Below are 18,128 nucleotides of genomic sequence, written 5' to 3'. Positions count from 1 at the left end.
GCTTAATTCAGAGACTCTGTCCCTCACCACCCCTTGTTGTAAATATTTTTGTCCACCCTAAGCGTGGAAGGGTATTCTCAGATGTGAGACCCTTGCTCATTGCACCATCAGGATTCAAGCAAACCGGGCCGAAGACGGCTGTAATGCCAGAAACCAGTCCCCGGGAGCTTGTTTCCTTCTCAGTGTAAGAATTGGCTTTTGTAGTTTGGTTTGCCCTGTTCCCATCATGCACTGGGACAGGAACAGACTAATTTGCATACAGCCAGGTTCTGAAACTGGGATGGTGCAGTGAGCTAAAAAACGGTGTTGGATCTAGCCCTGATCTCTTGACTGGGTGAGAGCTTTCTGCTTAATTCAGAGACTCTGTCCCTCACCACCCCTTGTTGTAAATATTTTTGTCCACCCTAAGCGTGGAAGGGTATTCTCAGATGTGAGACCCTTGCTCATTGCACCATCAGGATTCAAGCAAACCGGGCCGAAGACGGCTGTAATGCCAGAAACTGGTCCCCGGGAGCTTGTTTCCTTCCCAGTGTAAGAATTGGCTTTTGTAGTTTGGTTTGCCCTGTTCCCATCATGCACTGGGACAGGAACAGACTAATTTGCATACAGCCAGGTTCTGAAACTGGGATGGTGCAGTGAGCTAAAAAACGGTGTTGGATCTAGCCCTGATCTCTTGACTGGGTGAGAGCTTTCTGCTTAATTCAGAGACTCTGTCCCTCACCACCCCTTGTTGTAAATATGATTATGATGTCAGGCGGACCTGAGTCCCTCCAACATTGTTTGGGAACTGAGACCGAACGACCTCCTGTTGTCCGTCCCAACCCAGCAATTAGGATGTGACCAAACATTGTTCAGTCGCATTCCTGTTCTTTACAATGGGAGCATAGATTCTGATCAGAATGCATGCTCTCATTGTATAGAGCTGAGGTGCAGTTTGTCCCTGCACCACATGGCAGGCACCTCAAGATGTTTGCCACCGGGTGCAGGGATCAATAGAGGGACGATGGTGCCCCCTTGGCCACCATCCGGAGGCCTTGCACCCATTGGGGCCCTGCTGGGGGCCCCCAAAGGTGGATTCCCACACCCTCTCTGTGTCGGAAAGGCCAGCAGAAGAAGGCTTTTGGAATCTGCCATTGTAAACCTTCGGGCGGAAAGAGCCACCCGAGGGATTAGTGGAGGCTTTCCGAATGGAAGACAGGCTCTCGGAGCCCGTCGGAGGCCATTCAGAAATCCGGTTCGTAATCCTTTCAGACAGACCCCATCAAAATGGGTCGGTCGGAAAGGAATCCGAACAGCTGATTATGAGGCTGTAGGAATGGCTCCAACCGAGCGTCTGAGCCGTTTCCTACTGCATTGTAATCGCGCCCTGAGTGTCCTTATTGATTTGTACTTGATTGACATTTGCTTGAGTTGGTTACCAGCAGCCAGTCCAACACACCCAGTCACCTATACAGTTGTAGATTCTCATGATCACCCAGCATGGCTTGCATGGGCATTGTCCCTTGTCTTAGCATGTTGGATATCAATGACGTTTAGCTGTGCTGGTGCATGCAAGGCAGAATTGGGAACCACATCCTGCACTACTTAGCCAAATATGACTTGCTGGTGATCAGCGGGTAGTGCTGTGTGGTGTTTGGGTTCGTCTGTAGGCTCCCAGACATTTATATCTTACCCATTCAACATCTTATTGTTGTTCTACTCCTATCTCGATGGATTTATTCAGAGTTCATATCATTCTCTTGACCTCCCCATTAGCCTTAGCCCACCGTAGTGTTACCTTCCTCTGTGAGATGCAGAGAGTTCTAGGATCTCTCTCAACTCATCAGCCGCGGCAGGTAGTGGGAGTACCGGCCGGGCAGTGACGTGGGGAGGGGGAGGGGCAGGGTGGGGGGTAGTAATGTATGGATTACAGACTTTAACAGTCGCATTTGGTGATGCTGTGCAAGCAACGAAATTCGTTTTATTTATTTTTATGTTTACTTACCTGTTAAAGTCCGTAATCCATACATTACTACCCCCCACCCTGACCCTCCCCCTTCCCACATTGCCGCCCGGCTCGTACTCCCACTACCGGCCGCGGCTGCAACTTACTACCTTGAAACAGTGACCTGTTGTCTGTCTTCACTTGTCCTGGCAGACCCAAAATGGTGAAGGTCTTATCCAGACCTTTTTTGTTTCCTCGAAGCTAGCTGTGTTAACAATCTCTACCACGGGGAACTTGGAGTATGCACCGGTCATCACTAGCATGTAGTGCCCATCTGGCAGGGATCCAAAGTCCATGTTGACTTCATGTCAGGGGCGGGTGCATGGTTCTTCCATAGTAACAGCGGCAGGATTTTCAGGTGCAGTCGTGGCCAGGCACCATGGGCATCTGGAGACAACATCGTCTATGTATATGTCGATTGTCAGGAACCATGATTTTCCCCTCAGCTATCCTTTGGTTTTCGTCACCCATAGGTGTCCACTGTGAGCAAGCTGCAGCATCTGTTGTTGTAGCTCTCTGGGAATGACAATCCAATGTCCTCGCAGAAAGATGCATTCATCTGTAGAGCTGAGCTTGGAGTGTACTTGCCAGAGTGTTCTCAGCTCACAGCTGTTATCAACGTTGCAATGGCTCACATTGTGGAAATAGATTTTTACATTAGTTGAAGTGCGCTGATATGCACGCTCACTAGAGAGAGACATCGTTCTTGGTAGCTTCTGTGATATCTGCGAGTCAGATTTTGTGGAGACATTATGCCTAGGTGACCCACTCTATGTATTCATCCTAATCATCACTGGCGTCTTTCCGTTCTATGTGTAGGCTCTTGGGATGACGGGACTGGTAGTCAGTGGAGTTGGCGTTGCTGGATTTGCAACCCAGGCTAAATTAGTACTTTTGTACTAATTTAGCCTCAATGCTTGGGTATAGTGTGGGATGCAATCCCTTTGAATAAGAGTTTCAAGGGTTAGTTGTCTGTTGTGATCTGCTATGTATGTCCATTTAAGTAGAGGAGTAAATGGGTGCAACCACATTTTATCGCTTATGCTTTCTTTTGATTATGCGCATAGTGCATTCCAATGTCTGCGGGGGCCCTACTGGTGAATGCAATGGTTTTCGACTGATTCTCTCTAATATTTTGCATTAAGACAGTCCCTAGACCAATTGGGCTGGTGCTGGAAATTAATTCTGATTAATGGGCTGGGTTCTAGTAATTAATCACTGTATCTTGTAATAGGGCACTTTTCTCCCTTGGAAAGCATCTTCTTCTTTCTGTCCCTACTCCCATTGCATCATTTGTTTGTGAGTTCCCTGAATGGGCCTGCCAGTGTTGCCAAGTTGGAGATAAAGCATCCACATGCAAAGTCTAGCAATCTTCTCATATCTGAAGGGATTGTGGGTGTTCAACTTCTCTGGTGTCTGCTTCCTTGGCAGGGTCAATCCTGCTTCCTTCTCCTGAGAAAATATATCTGTAGAATTCTACAGCCTGTTGCAATAATTTGCACTTAGATTTGTTAAGAGTAAATCCCATGTCACTCATCCTCTGAAGATCTGCTATAATTTTATTTTTGTGTTATGATAGTCTAGGAGCAAGGATAAGGAAGTCAACACTTAAGTTTATGATGCTTTAATTCCTGTCAGTACTTCAAAGATCACATTCTAAAAGAGATGCCAAAATTGTTAGGGCAGTATCATCACAGACCAATGTGGGTGGAAAATCTTATAATATAATGACAGGCTTCCTTGAGATCCAACTCGTGGTAGTCTAGTTTGGAAAACCAACCAGGAAGCTCCATTAAGATCATTCATGAGATCATCAATGGTTTGGGTGATGTGTCGCTCTCTTCTGATTGTCTGGTCAGGGAGATTCGTATCAGTGCAGATCCTAATGTTGCCAGGCTGCTTGGCTTTTCTGTCAAATCCATGGGAGAGGCCTATGAAGTGGGTCCTGAGATTCTTTTCAATCACTGCGGTGTCTTCCAGCTCTAGTAATTTTGCTAAACCGCCAGGAGGAGGGGAAACGAGATCCTACTGTGCAGGAGAGCGACAGACTTTATAGTAGAGTCGATGTTAAGGGCTGCCAGGGGTGCACATAGGTTTTCTAGGCCTTTGAAGAAGTGTTGGAACATCGTGGGTATCTCTTTCACACTCCTAGAGTGAATAGCAGTTGCAACGTGGATCAGTTTTAACTCTTCCATCGTAGAGCAGATGAGTATTGTTTTTATGCTGCCTCTCACAATGTAGGATTTTGTTTCACATATTGTCCTAGTAATGTAACAGAAGCATTTGAATGCAACTTCTAAAGGGAGGGCTTTGACTGCCCATGTAAGAATATTTTAAGGCAGATATGCAACATTTTGGGCCTAATTCATAGTGCTTCAAACTGTCATTTGCTTATTAAATTAACAGAGGTACCGGGGTCTATGAGCGAGACCACTGTTGTCCTGAGTATTTGGATCTGACAAGTAGGTTTTGATTTTGCAAATTTTTCTTGGCTTCCTATGTTGTATAATATGAGTAATATCCCCTCTTCTTCCTTTTCAGTGGTAGTATCCGTGGGGTAAAACTCCCATTGCCACTTTGTGTCATCATATTTGCATGGTGCCGTTGGGTGGCGACTACATCAGCAGACTGTTGTGAAGAGGTTGGGGTGCTGTCAGTTGAAGCAGGTCTTACCCTTTGCTGGACATTCCTGGAGCAGGTGAGCTGAGCCCTGAGTACCCACAGGACGTACTCACTGGTGTGCTGGCAGCTCTTTTTCTTGGCCAGTTACGCAGCACTCTGTCCCTCGTGACAGCCATGGTTGGTTCAGTCTTGATTGGTCGTAGGCAACTGGTCTCTTGATTGATGATTAGTTTGTTGAAAGCCATGTCAGTTTGATCTGTCCAGTCAAGTGACAGTTTGTGGGAGTGGCCAGAGTCAGGGTCTCATGTAGTGGCATGCCTGCTTTCCATGGAATGTAACATTTGAGAGTGGCGGACCTGCACCCTTGCATTAGTTGCGCTCATACTTCTTTTTGCAAGGTCATCATCAGTGAAGGAGGTTGCCAGCTCTTGTAGCCTAATGCACAACATATCAATGAGCCCCAGATCCTTTTGACAAGCTTGATGGAGTTTGAAATAAGTGTTCAGGGCAGTGATTGTAGCCTCATAGTCCGTCTTCCTCTGTGTAGTGTAGCGGTAAGGATTTCTTGACCTTCCCATCCATCTCCTTTGTGGCTTCGAAGTAGTTGTTTAAGTGAGTGACCCACACACACCAGAATAGTGCTGCGGTGTCAGGGCCACTGAGTTTGCTATAGGAGATTAGCTGTGCCACCTACCTGATGTTGCAGTCGACCCCTCTGGGTGTGTGTTGGCTATTGTGCACTGACGGCAGTGTGTGGTTAGGCTCCTGGGAGTTCACCTGGTGCCATCTTGATTTATCATGCTGATTAGAGTGCACCTGTGAGGCTGAGTGCTGGTGTGCTCCATACAATTGGCATATTTCCCTGTCTGAGCAGTCGCATGATTGGAGGGATGCGCCCAACTTTAGTGAGAATCATCCCAGCTGTGGGTCACGTGGGTGAAAGTTGTTCTTTCAAAAAAGTGATGTTGTTGCTGACTGAAGTTGGTTAGGCACCTTTGTTTACCAGTATTGATGCGTACATGTGTATGTTGCCAGCACAAAGTGGGTCACATAACCGCACCCCAACTCTTGTGGCTTTGCTAGGCGAGAGCTCAGGTGGGTAGTGGGGTTCTCTATCATTGCAGTCTCCACACTGATGTGGTGATGAGGGCAGAGACCGACAGCTTCAGCAACATACCTTTGGCGCCTGAAGAACCTATTCAACAGAGTTGTCTGTTCTCACCTCATGGAGGATGAGAATATTGGAATCCTGCTTCTGAGTGTTAGGAGCTGAGGTTGCGAGGATGGAGGTACAGAGGAAGTGAGACTCCTCATCACCAATGTCGTGCCTGCCCTCAGTGGGACAGCAGGCCAGGCAAAGAAGGAACAGAGACACAGGAAGTTGAGGGGAACTAAAGCCTGAGGCACCCGTGCCCTCACTTACTCCTCTCTTTATTGACCCTTGACAACGTGCCCAGCACCAGGATGCATGTGTGTGGGTGCGTCATAGGTTCCATGACACACTAAATGATCCACTTCTCAGGAAAATCTCTGTCCCAGTCCACATCCTCTGCTCCTCCTTCATCTAAATCAAGATTATCTGCAGGATAAGCATTCAGAAGCCCCAGTGTATGTGCACTCGCCAAACCTCTTTACAGTCTGGGACAGCAACATTTTAGATGCTTGGTGCTTCAAACTATCCTTAGGGATACAAGGTTCATTTCTCAGACACACATCCAAATTGTTTCAATTCAACTCCTGTACCTTGCTGTCCGTATGTATAATTGCTCTTCTGCAAGGAATGCAAGATTTAGCCACAAAAAACAGCAATCATTTTAGTGCCAAAAGCAGATAATCGGTAAAGTTGATACTCTATTCTCTTGTGGTCTGGGTAGTTAACTCCTCTTCTACATTTGAAAAATGTCAATTTCGCCATCCCTCACGTCACTTTCAAGTTAATGACTTACCCGTCTTTCCTTATGCTGATAAATCAGGTGAACTAACTGACCTCGCTGGACCTCAAATAACCTTTTTACTTGTTCCCATGCATCGAGATTCTCGAAGATTTCTACCCTTTTGTGTGATAAACCAATATTTTCAGTTTAAAGCTCTTCTCTTTGGTTAAGCTTTGGCTCTAAATTCATATACTAAAATCTTGGCCCCGATGATGGGGTGGGGTGAATTAAAAATAGCATTGGTCACAAATATCATGACCAGAATATCATAAAGTAAAAAATATATGTGGGGCCTAATACTGAATGTAAGAATATACTTTTTATGTTTTGATATAGTTATTTTAAATATAGGTGCATATAATATTGTTTTACTTACTATGGTAGTGAAATATCATTTTTAATTAGTTTGAACATTTCTATTTTTTTTAGCATTATATTTATCAGTAACTTACCAATATTTACTTTTGATTTACTGTATTATAGTTTGTAAATTTGTATAGGAATGTTTTCAATGTAATGACAAATTGCTACTTTAGCAACAGATTTTGGGGTCTAAAGGGGATTTGTGTGATTTGTTTCCTGAAATGCAAATTATTCTTTTTTATTTATAATTATTTTTTATGTCGTTTCATCTTTTAATTGATGATTACTTATGTAAGTTAATTAACTGATTATTTGCAATTATTTGTTGATTTTTCTTCAATTGTTAATTTATTGATCAGTCTACTCAAATATGACATTCTGTTAGTGTTATACTCATGAGTGGTTTTAATTTGAATTGTTTTGTTTAATAATTAATTTATCATTATTGTTTTCATTTTTATAATAAATATTTTCCTAAATATTTATATTGTTTGTCAGTGTTAATGTTTATAGTAATATGAGGGAATTGTTTTCATTTAAAATATTTTATCTATTTTGCTTTTTTTGTACATTTATTATATTAAATAGGTTTTAAGTTTTTGTTCTATTTCATAATAAATTGGAGTTGGAATTGTAAATGTGACCCATCCAAAGTTACACACTTTCCCTAATTTTGCCTACATTAAACTTAATAATCATCTCAACCTTCACTCACAAATCAGTTCTGTTGTTTCTTCCTGTTTTCTTGTTCTTCGAACTATCCGCTCTGTTTCTCGTTTCTTTTCTCCCCTTGCACTCAAGTTAATCATGCCCACTCTGGTTATCTCCCGGCTGGACTACGCCAACGCCCTCTACAACGGCATCCCAGCGTACAGTCTGCGGAAGCTCCAGCTGGTTCAAAACCAGGCGGCCAGATTGGTGTATGGCCTCCCCCGCTCCCATCACTCTGCTCTTCTACTGAATTCACTACATTGGCTACCTGTTAGGGAGCGATCCCTTTTTAAAACTGGTTGCATGGTTTTTCAGGCGCGCCAGGGGACTGCCCCTGCCTTCATCTCTTCTCTGCTAAAAGAGTATATCCCTGTCCGTGAGCTTCGTTCATCTACCCAATCACTCCTTCAGGTACCCCGGTACAGACGCAAGAAATGGGGCGGAGCCAATTTTTAATTCCTGGCACCATCCTTTTGGAATTCCCTCCCCGATCACTTGCGTCTGGCTAGACACTATTCCCTTTTCCGAAAAGATCTTAAGACCTTTCTCTTCACCCAGGTTTTTCTTAATGTCAACTGATTTTATTTTTCTCTTCTCCACCAGTTCTTCGTTCCTACTGCTAAATTAGTCTCCACAGCGCCAAGAAACCGCACGGTGAATGTTGCGCTATTTAAATATTTTAAATTCAAAGGCTCTAGTTGTTTTAAGGACATACTGATCGGGCATATGCATTTTTTGCATTTTTTGTACTTGTACAGGAGCACGCTGGAATTAAATTGGTTATTACTAAGATATCTCAAAGTGGATTATGAAGATTGGTGAAATTGAATTTGTGTATAGTAAGTATTGGAGACCCCGATGGGGCTTGATTCGTGTAGATAAGTGCTTTTTTATCACACTTGGTGTGGTGAAGGTTAATGTTAGCAGACAATCGATTATATTGGACATAAGTGGTAGGGTCTAATGTATTGTATATATTGTATATATTTTCTGTAGATTACTTGTGCAACATATAGTCCTGAGGATGGTCTTGGTGAAAATTACACGATAAAGACCGAAACGTCGACGCCTGTATACCGTTTGGGTTACAAACATCAACAACAGCATTTGTAAAAAGTTCTGACGAATGAGCTGACTGATGTTTCAGGAGCACGTTATGTATATATTTATTTAATACAGACTGAACCAACGGTATAACACACTACTAGAAGCTATATTGAATGTGGTAGTGTTTTTTGTTGCCTATTTTCTATATTCATTTTCTGTAAAGATTTATGACATGTATTTGTTTCAAATGTGATATAAAGCTAAAATTCAAGATACCACGTTTCTTATGTTCCCTGTGAATCGATGTACATATTTATGACTTGATATAGAATAAGTAATGAGATAAAATAGTTCCTCAAGGTACATTCATTTATTTACATTTCTAGTTCATCACATTTTGTGTCACTGTGAGCCGCCATCTCAGAACTACAAGACTATAGTGCCTGTCACTCTCCACATCAGGCTGTCTCCAGACTGGTGTCTTCTTCAGGCAAACATGGAGAGAGGAGTTTATTGCTGCCTTCATAGCTAATGGTTCTGATGACAGATACTGAATTCATTTTATTTGCTATTTTTACAAAAATGAAGATGCAAGTAGTAACTATTTATTCAACCTCATCCACATGGCATTCATACACATTTCTACTACTGTGCTTGGCTCCAATATCTTCTATGGCATAAGTAGTCACTGCATCAGGAAACTGTCTATCAGCAGTCTCATTCTTGCTATACCTCACTTCAAAGCCTGGGAAGGTCTTAGCAGCAAATACTGGAAAAATGTAACACAATTCATTCGACTTCTTTGCTTTGTGAAAAGCTTCAAGTGTTGATTTCACCTTGTCTTTAAGAGTGACTTTGTTTCCGATCATTGTCCAAGAGGACAAGTTCTTTGCCCTACAAAGCCACCATGGAAAACAACAGCATAAAAGTCATAAATTCTAATATCTGTTAAATCCTTACAATCGCCACATGCTAGTCTGGTAACTCGACTTGCCACCAGAAAGGAAGGTTTGCTGTTGCCCGTAGCGGGAGCCCTCTGAGCCAGCTGCTACCGCCACGCCTCGCCGGACCCGCTCCGCGGGTCCCGCTTCGCGGTTAGCAGCGGCTGGACACTCAGTGCAAGGGGTGATCTCGTCCTTGGCTTGACCGGCAGGGCTGCGAGCAAGTGGCGTGGGGACTCCAAGGTCCAGGAGCCCACGCGCGCCCGCCTCCATCAGGGCTGCTCTCCCTGCCGGCTCCACCCCCACCTGAGCCCTCTAAAGCTCCACCGTGACTGTGACTCACCGGATTGCTCCAAAACTCGACTTGCCACCAGAAAGGAAGGTTTGCTGTTGCCCGTAGCGGGAGCCCTCTGAGCCAGCTGCTACCGCCACGCCTCGCCGGACCCGCTCCGCGGGTCCCGCTTCGCGGTTAGCAGCGGCTGGACACTCAGTGCAAGGGGTGATCTCATCCTTGGCTTGACCGGCAGGGCTGCGAGCAAGTGGCGTGGGGACTCCAAGGTCCAGGAGCCCACGCGCGCCCGCCTCCATCAGGGCTGCTCTCCCTGCCGGCTCCACCCCCACCTGAGCCCTCTAAAGCTCCACCGTGACTGTGACTCACCGGATTGCTCCAAAACTCGACTTGCCACCAGAAAGGAAGGTTTGCTGTTGCCCGTAGCGGGAGCCCTCTGAGCCAGCTGCTACCGCCACGCCTCGCCGGACCCGCTCCGCGGGTCCCGCTTCGCGGTTAGCAGCGGCTGGACACTCAGTGCAAGGGGTGATCTCGTCCTTGGCTTGACCGGCAGGGCTGCGAGCAAGTGGCGTGGGGACTCCAAGGTCCAGGAGCCCACGCGCGCCCGCCTCCATCAGGGCTGCTCTCCCTGCCGGGTCCACCCCCTCGGCCTCCAAACAAATAGCTACATAAGGAAACCAACATCCCGCTGCGCGGGAGCGCGTGGGAGGGCGCCGGGAGAAGCCCGGGACAAGGGCGGGACCGTTTGAGGCCGTTCGAGGCCTAAGAGGACTGGACTGGGCTACCCCTCTTGGTTTAACTTTGTTTGTTTGTTCGTATTGGTAGACAAACCACTAACCGAGGGGAAATTGAAATAGATCTATCCTCGTCACAGCGCCCTAGAATTATGGATCCAAGGGTAACGCGTAGCAAATCCTCGAAACGGGGGTCACTAGTCAGCGGCCCCATGGATGATTTTATAACCCGCACTAATATAGCTATAGACGAGGAAATATCTAAGCTTCAGTCTCATTAGAATTAGACGCCGCAAGAAGAGTGTCCCAAGTAATTGCACTCTCCAAAAAATTCTCCCTTGGTCACATAGCCACCTCTGTTACCCCTGAGCGCCCAGCCCGCCCTAATTGCATAGTCGCCCAGGTAGATATCCACCATTCACCGACCCCGGCCATATCCACACTTGCCGCAGGAAGTAGGGTTGAGGATGCTGCATTAACACCTCTTAGCATGCCCATCCCTGCTCCCATCGTACCTCTCTCGAATTTGACTCACAACATCCCCAGTGGCAAACAACCAAAGAGGAAACGCAATTCCCGCTCAGCTTATTTTCGTAAGAAAGCGAAAATTGCGGTTCCAAAAAATCTGCCCACGAACAACATCAGAGCTCTTAATGCGGGAGCTGAATCCACCATTAATACCCAGTCTTGTAGTGAGGGACAGGGAAAAAATCTATCTAATTCCCTTCTGAATACCACAACAGACGAGGTCCTTGAAGTAGACGGGCTAACCAAGAATAATAAAGAATTTATAGAGGTGGTTTGGGACACTCTTAAAAAACTCTTGTCTCCTTTGGACCTAAGACTATCAAGGATTGAAAATAATTTGTTAGAAATGGAGAAGAGCATCATTGCGTTAGCCACTCTTGGGTTGAAAAGTCTGGAAAATCAGGGCGTTATTGCAGCTGACCCAATCCCACAACCTGCCGCACCACAAACCAATCCAGCTTCCTCTTCAGTACCACTTACAATAAAACCTGTTCCTAAACCAAGGTCAGTTACGGTGGAGCAAGCTCGTGTTAAACCAAAGCCTCCTCCACGAGGCTCCACCCGTAACTCGCAACATCCCAAACACGAAACAGTAACTAGATCGGTCCCTAGTGAAACTCAGGTCCTCCCAGCCAAAGAAAATTTCAGGGGTGGCTACATTGACCTTCCTCCAGAGGCAAACGACTATGTCGCTGTCTTGATGGGTGTCCCTACGTTAGGCAATGGTCAATTTGAAAATCACTGGTCGCTCAAAAATAAAATAATGCATTGGTTGAACGTCAACAGACCAATCCCCAATGGTAGAAGAAGTAGGGTATTGATGGTTCGCAGAACTCCTTGGGTAGGGCCAACGCTGAAATCCAGCCCGGGGGACTGCATAGTAGTGACTTTCGAAGATCCCCACACGGCGCACCACATTTGTAGTTGGCCCAGCAATGATGACTCTCTAGTGAAAGCCAAGCCACTATCTTTTTTCTATCCTCCCCGATCGAGTTGTAACCAGGGGGACAATTGGACATTGGTTCAGCACCATCAACGGCCGAATAACTTCAGGGGCCATAGGGAGAACCTGTTACATTGGAATGGCCTCTCCACTTATAATAGATTCGGCGGTCTAGAGGAGGTGGATTGACTCCCTGTGCAAGCAGTCGAGCAAACACGAAGGGCATCCCTAACTTTGCAAGGGCATCATTCTACCGATTGTCCAGCTCCGGAATCTGCGTTAAGCCAAGCAGGACGATCCAACAAAGCAAGGGCTGATGGGGTGGTAACGTCATTGGACATAACAGCTATTTGTAAAAGGGAAGAGTGGCCAAACTCGTCTTGTGTGACCCTTCCTGTACTTACCACTCTTGAACAATCGGATATCACTTGCCTCGCCCCTTATGTGTCTTCCAATCTCCCCCAAATTGAGCCACCTGCGACGCCTTTAAAATCAGTGGGTGCGACTGTCCCCTTAATGCCTATGCTTTCTGACCCCATCAGAGCCTTTCCACCATCTGACACAGTCCTAAAAATCTTATCCTGGAACGTGGCTGGTCTTGGCCGCAATTTTGACATCCCCGAATGGAACGACTTCTTGGAACCCTTCCACATCTGTCTTCTACAGGAAACCTGGTGCTTGGAGCCAAGACATCGAGTGGGATTTACCACCTTCTTTATCCCCGCAGTCCAGGAACAAGGGTCCAAAGGTCGCCCGTCAGGTGGACTTATCATATGGATCAGTATTGCCCTAGGCTACAGGGTAAAAGAAAGAAACACTCAATCTTTGGACCTCCAGTGGCTCACGGTAACACACAAAGGGGGAAGAAGTATGGAAATCTTCAACATCTATTTGAGGGGTGCCAAAGGCGGTGCATCCCATTTACCATCTACAGGCTTAAACCACAATCTGGCCGCCTGCGATGCAGATTCCCATATAATGCTTGCAGGGGATTTCAACTGTTGTTTCGAGCCTTTAGCCAGAGAAGACATCTTGGACACTTTTGAGGAGGACAACAGGAGAGGTATTCCGATTTTGAACCTTGACCCGATTCCTAAATGGTCGCAAAATGCAATAGAGATCAATGCCCTGTGCATGGAGCACAATTTGCGACCGACAAATGGCCGATCTAAATCTGACCACATGGGTGCCCACACTTACAATAGACAAGACCACACGTCTAGGATTGATTACATTATGCTTAATTATAATCTCTGGCAATATCACCTAGATATGGAGGTTATAGTGTCGGTCGATAGCGATCACAACCCCTTATCGCTATCTATTGCATCCCCCTGGCAGGCTGGAAGGCAAGGCTCAACTAGTCATAAGTGGAAATCCTCTCATGAAGTGGTCCCCACAAATTGTAGCAGGCGTTTAAAATGGGCAAAAGTTTCAGCTGACGAGATAAGGATGGCCCAAGCCAGAGCAATTTTGGAAGAGGTGGAGCCCCGGATGAGCCTTTTAAATCAAAACGATATCAAGGTCCTACCTCTTTTCACTGAGACTGTATTGGCACTGAGCGACCTATTTATTGTTCCCCAAACCACTCGAAGAGGTCCCCCAAAATCTTTCCCTAAGCAGTCGGAGAAATGGTACACTCAAAAATGTCGTGAGGCCAAGAAGGAACTTGTTGAGACACTAAAGACCAAAGACGCGGTTGCTATTAGGGCTGCTAGAAAATTTTATAAAAAAATCATAACTGAAGCTAAACGGACTTATGATTTTAACTTCTGGGGAGATCTAGTAGAGGCCAGTACTAGAAAGGATGCAAAGAGGTTTTGGGACCTACTAAGATCTAGGGAAAAGCCCATTGACCAGCAGCTAACTTGTAACATCACAGGGGGAGCATGGTTTGACCATTTTTCGCAACTGTACTCCATTCCCTTAGGTACATCCCAGGCAGCTTGCCCACTCATGGGCTTTACTACTAACCTCCCGTGCTATGATGGCCTTTTTACCAACGTAGAAGTAGAAAGAGCAATCCAATCCATTGTCCCGAACAAAGCAGCAGGTCCAGACGGAATCCCAGGAGACCTAATTAAGAACTATCCATCTCCCTGGAGTAGATTAATTTCCTCGCTTTTGAACGAAGTGATGTTGGGTGGAGTCTTTCCCGACTCATGGAGGGGCGCTGAGGTCGTACCTATTTTTAAAAAAGGCTCTAGGGACGACCCAGCAAACTACCGCCCAATCAGTTTATTAGATTCTTCTCAAAAGGTAGCAGGAAAGGTGGTATTGGGTAGGATCATTGAGTGGGTAGACAATAACCATATCCTATCAGATCTCCAAGCAGGCTTCAGAACAGGTACGGGTACAATCGAGCAGACGTTTCGTCTCCTAATGATCTATTGGAAAGTGGTGGTGCTGGGAGGGGGCAGTCTGTATTTAGTCTTCATTGACCTGCGGACTGCCTTCGACCTGGTACCACGCACGCTTCTATGGAACGTCCTCGATGGGTTAGGCCTCCCCCCCCTATCTGCTGTCACTGCTCGTAAAATTTCATGATAGGAATTTTGCCCAAATTAGATGGGGTGCCCAGGGAGAGAAAACATCCCGTATCCCCGTGGACAGAGGCGTCCGCCAGGGGTGTGTGCTTGCCCCCACTCTGTTCTCTCTCTATATCAACGGAGTGGTGGAGCATCTTTTACAACAGCCATCAGATGCACCCACCCTGGCTGGAAGGAAGATCCCAACGCTTCTGTTCGCGGACGATACCCTCCTAATTTCAAAATCACCAATGGGCATCCAATTGCTGCTTTCCAGGTTTCAAACCTTCTGCAATGAAAGGGGCTTGGCAATAAATATAGGTAAAACTAAGTTTTTAGTTCTTAATCCGCCAAAAAAATCTGTTTACCCCCCGGTCCTGGATTCTGTCCCACTTGATCGCGTGAAAGAATTTGATTACTTGGGCATACGCATCAGTGATACCATGAGCTGGAAGGCACACCACCAAAAAATCTTCCTTACCCACAAAAGGGTGGCAGGTGCGCTGCTTAAGGAGCAGCGAGCATCATCATCAAAACCCATTGGGGCCCCCCTAGACATCTACAGGGCAAGGGTTGTAAGCGCGGCACTTTACGGTGCTGAGCTGTGGGGCACGCAAAAAGTTGACACTCTGGCCCATCTTGAGAACAACTTTCATAAAGACCTAATGGATTTGCCCCACAGCACGCCAACAATCCCATTGCTGATAGATGCAGGTACCCGGGCAATCTGCGACCAAGCGAAACTACGCCCACTCCTGTTATGGTCCAGAATTTGGAATGTGCAGGAACTAAGTAGTTACGCAGATGCCTTAAATGATATCCTGTCAATATCGGGTTCTCATAGGATCATTTGGCTCAGGGAAGTTAAAAAACTGCTATACAATTTAGGCCTAGGCGAGGCATGGACCAACAAATCTGCACCCTCGAAACAACATTTAAAGAAGGTTTATTGGGCATGGGTGGACAGCGAGAGGGCCCGAAGCACAAATCATTGTAAATCTGTGGCCCTGTTTCTGTCAGTCAAGGAGTTGCCTTTAAGGGAATCCTATCTAGACACCATTCAGAACCCAAGGGATAGAGCATTATACATCAAGTTCAGGTTGGGGGTGCTTCCATTATGTGAGTTCACGTCAACTTGGAAACCGCCCGCTCAAACTGTACCCTATTGCCCCTTTTGTGATCTAAGGGTAGAATCTGTGTCCCATATGTTGTTTGAATGTAGCGTCTATGTAGCCCCAAGACGTAGGTGGTTGAAGCCTATTTGCAGAAGCCTGGGAACTCGCTCTCACTTGGAAGCCCTGCGTATTTTACGTACAGATTCTAGACCCTTCTTTTCAACTTGTATGGCAAAATTTCTGGGTTGGGCATGGTGCCTAAGAACTGCAAGGAAAATGTTAATTCAGTGAACGATCCTACCGACCCAATATGCTGTTTTGTATATGAAATGTTTTTATGTGATAATTGTTGTTATAAATGTTTTTTTAAAGATGTGTAAATGCTTTTATGATATGTTTTTATCGAATAAAGCTATTACTAAAAAAAACAAGTATGTTTCACTTCTCTTGTGGGGCTTCCTTTCAAATGATTAAACACATATATTTGGACAATGTTTGGTGTAAACATTATTGCCCCACCTCCTTTTGACTGAGGTGTACAAACACCACTGGCATTTTGTGTATTTCACTTCCTTTAAACATGCCACTAGCTGCCAACACCTCAGACATAAGCTTCTTTGCCTTTGTACTGTCTGCACTCAAAAAAAACTAATGGGTACCAGCCTCCAGGGTTGGTGTGCAATTCTAGGGAATTGCTCATTCCAAACCCTGTGTTCTCTTTGAGGGAGACAAATGTCTTCTAATTTGAGGGAACTACTGGCTGTAAGATAATCAGACAGATAACCAGGTACCTGTGTTGAGTGTCACTACAATACAAGGTCTCTAGCATCATCTTTCATGACCAGACACATATTTCACTGGGAATATACCAACGTCCTTTACTTGTCAGCTGGATAACTTTCCGGGAAAGCGATTGGTTGCGCTGCCCATTCTCAAGCCCAGCAATGTTGAATTTCTATCCAGTCCTATTTCAGAATATTGTGGATAAATTTGGGTGCTATAGCTGGATCTTTTTGCAGCGGAATTAAAATCTCTTTTCTAGAGCTCTGCTTCCTAGGTCCATCTTGCAGGGGCTGGAGAATAGATGTTCTCTCTCTTCCTTGGACTTAGTGCCTTTTCCTCCATTTCCCTTAATCAGCTGAGTGCTGCAGATTGAGGAATTGCAAAGTGAAGACCATGTGGTAGACCCTTATTGGTCCAGATACACCTGACTTCCGTTGCTAACTCATTTAGTAGTTTTACAACTTTGTATCTTCCTTGTAGTTTCAATTTCAAGTCGGGTATCTAGAAATTGAGTTTCTATGTTCAGCAGCAGAAAGATGTTCTTCAGATGTCTCCTTCCTTAACCAACAACTAGGGACTAAAGCATATCTATCCCGTTGGTAAGATAGATGAGCTTTTGGTTCTTCTGGGTGCTGGTTATACATATAGACCATCAGAGTGGAGATAAATCCCAATATCGTCCTACTTGCCATGCTCAGTGGCTGCATTATTAGAGCTCGGGTCAACCGTCACCCTGTGAAGTCTACCGAATCTGGACATTTCTGAAAGCTATATACCCAGGTGAGCCCAGGGTGATGTTCCTTTTGTGGATCTCACACAATGTTGTCTTCTCAAAATGCCCTGCAACCCTCAAACGTTGGCTGAAATCAGTAACTTTCCTTATGTTTCTGTAACTTAAAATTTAGAAATCTGCATTGATCCACAAAATTCCTACCACCCAACATTCCTGTACTTTTTCACAACAAAAACCCAAGCCCAGAGTTGAGGCTCAGGCCTCCAGTCGCTACACAAAAGCCCTCAAAATGCAATGTGGTGCAATGTGGAGACACTGTCAATAGGTGTAGCTGAGGCATTTGGGCCCAGGCTTGACCGGCACCAATGGAAGCCTACAAAACCCAAACATTTTTTAAAACTAGACAACAAGGAAGGATCAATGCTTACTTTCACACAATGTTTGCAAGTCTCAAACTTTGCCTACAATCATGCATTTCCTCACCGCAGTTCCTCATTGCGGAGGTTCTGCCATGAGTACGGGGCCTCTGCCACAAGAGTGGGACCCCACCATGTTATGCTATGTTAAATGGTTTTTGTAACAAACAACAGTTACCCAGAGTCATCTTGGTGCTGCCAAGATGCGAAGAAGTCCATTAAAAGTTTTGAGACGTTTTCTAAAAGCCAGTAGGTCACGAAGGGACTTGATGTATATCAGGATGGTGTTCCACAGCTTTGAGGTTCCCTCTGCGAAACTCCTACCACCCCAAGCAGAAAGCCTAAACTTACGGACAAAAACATTCGAGGCAGTGCGGAGCGTAGCAGCCTTTCTGGCTGATACCATCTAAACCTATCTTTAAGGACTTTAGGACTTGAGTCATCTTAGGCTCTATGG

This window comes from Lissotriton vulgaris, chromosome 5 (assembly GCF_964263255.1).
Source record: "Lissotriton vulgaris chromosome 5, aLisVul1.2, whole genome shotgun sequence".
NCBI classification, from domain to species: Eukaryota; Metazoa; Chordata; class Amphibia; order Caudata; family Salamandridae; genus Lissotriton; species Lissotriton vulgaris.
Note: the sequence above shows the minus strand (reverse complement) of the source record.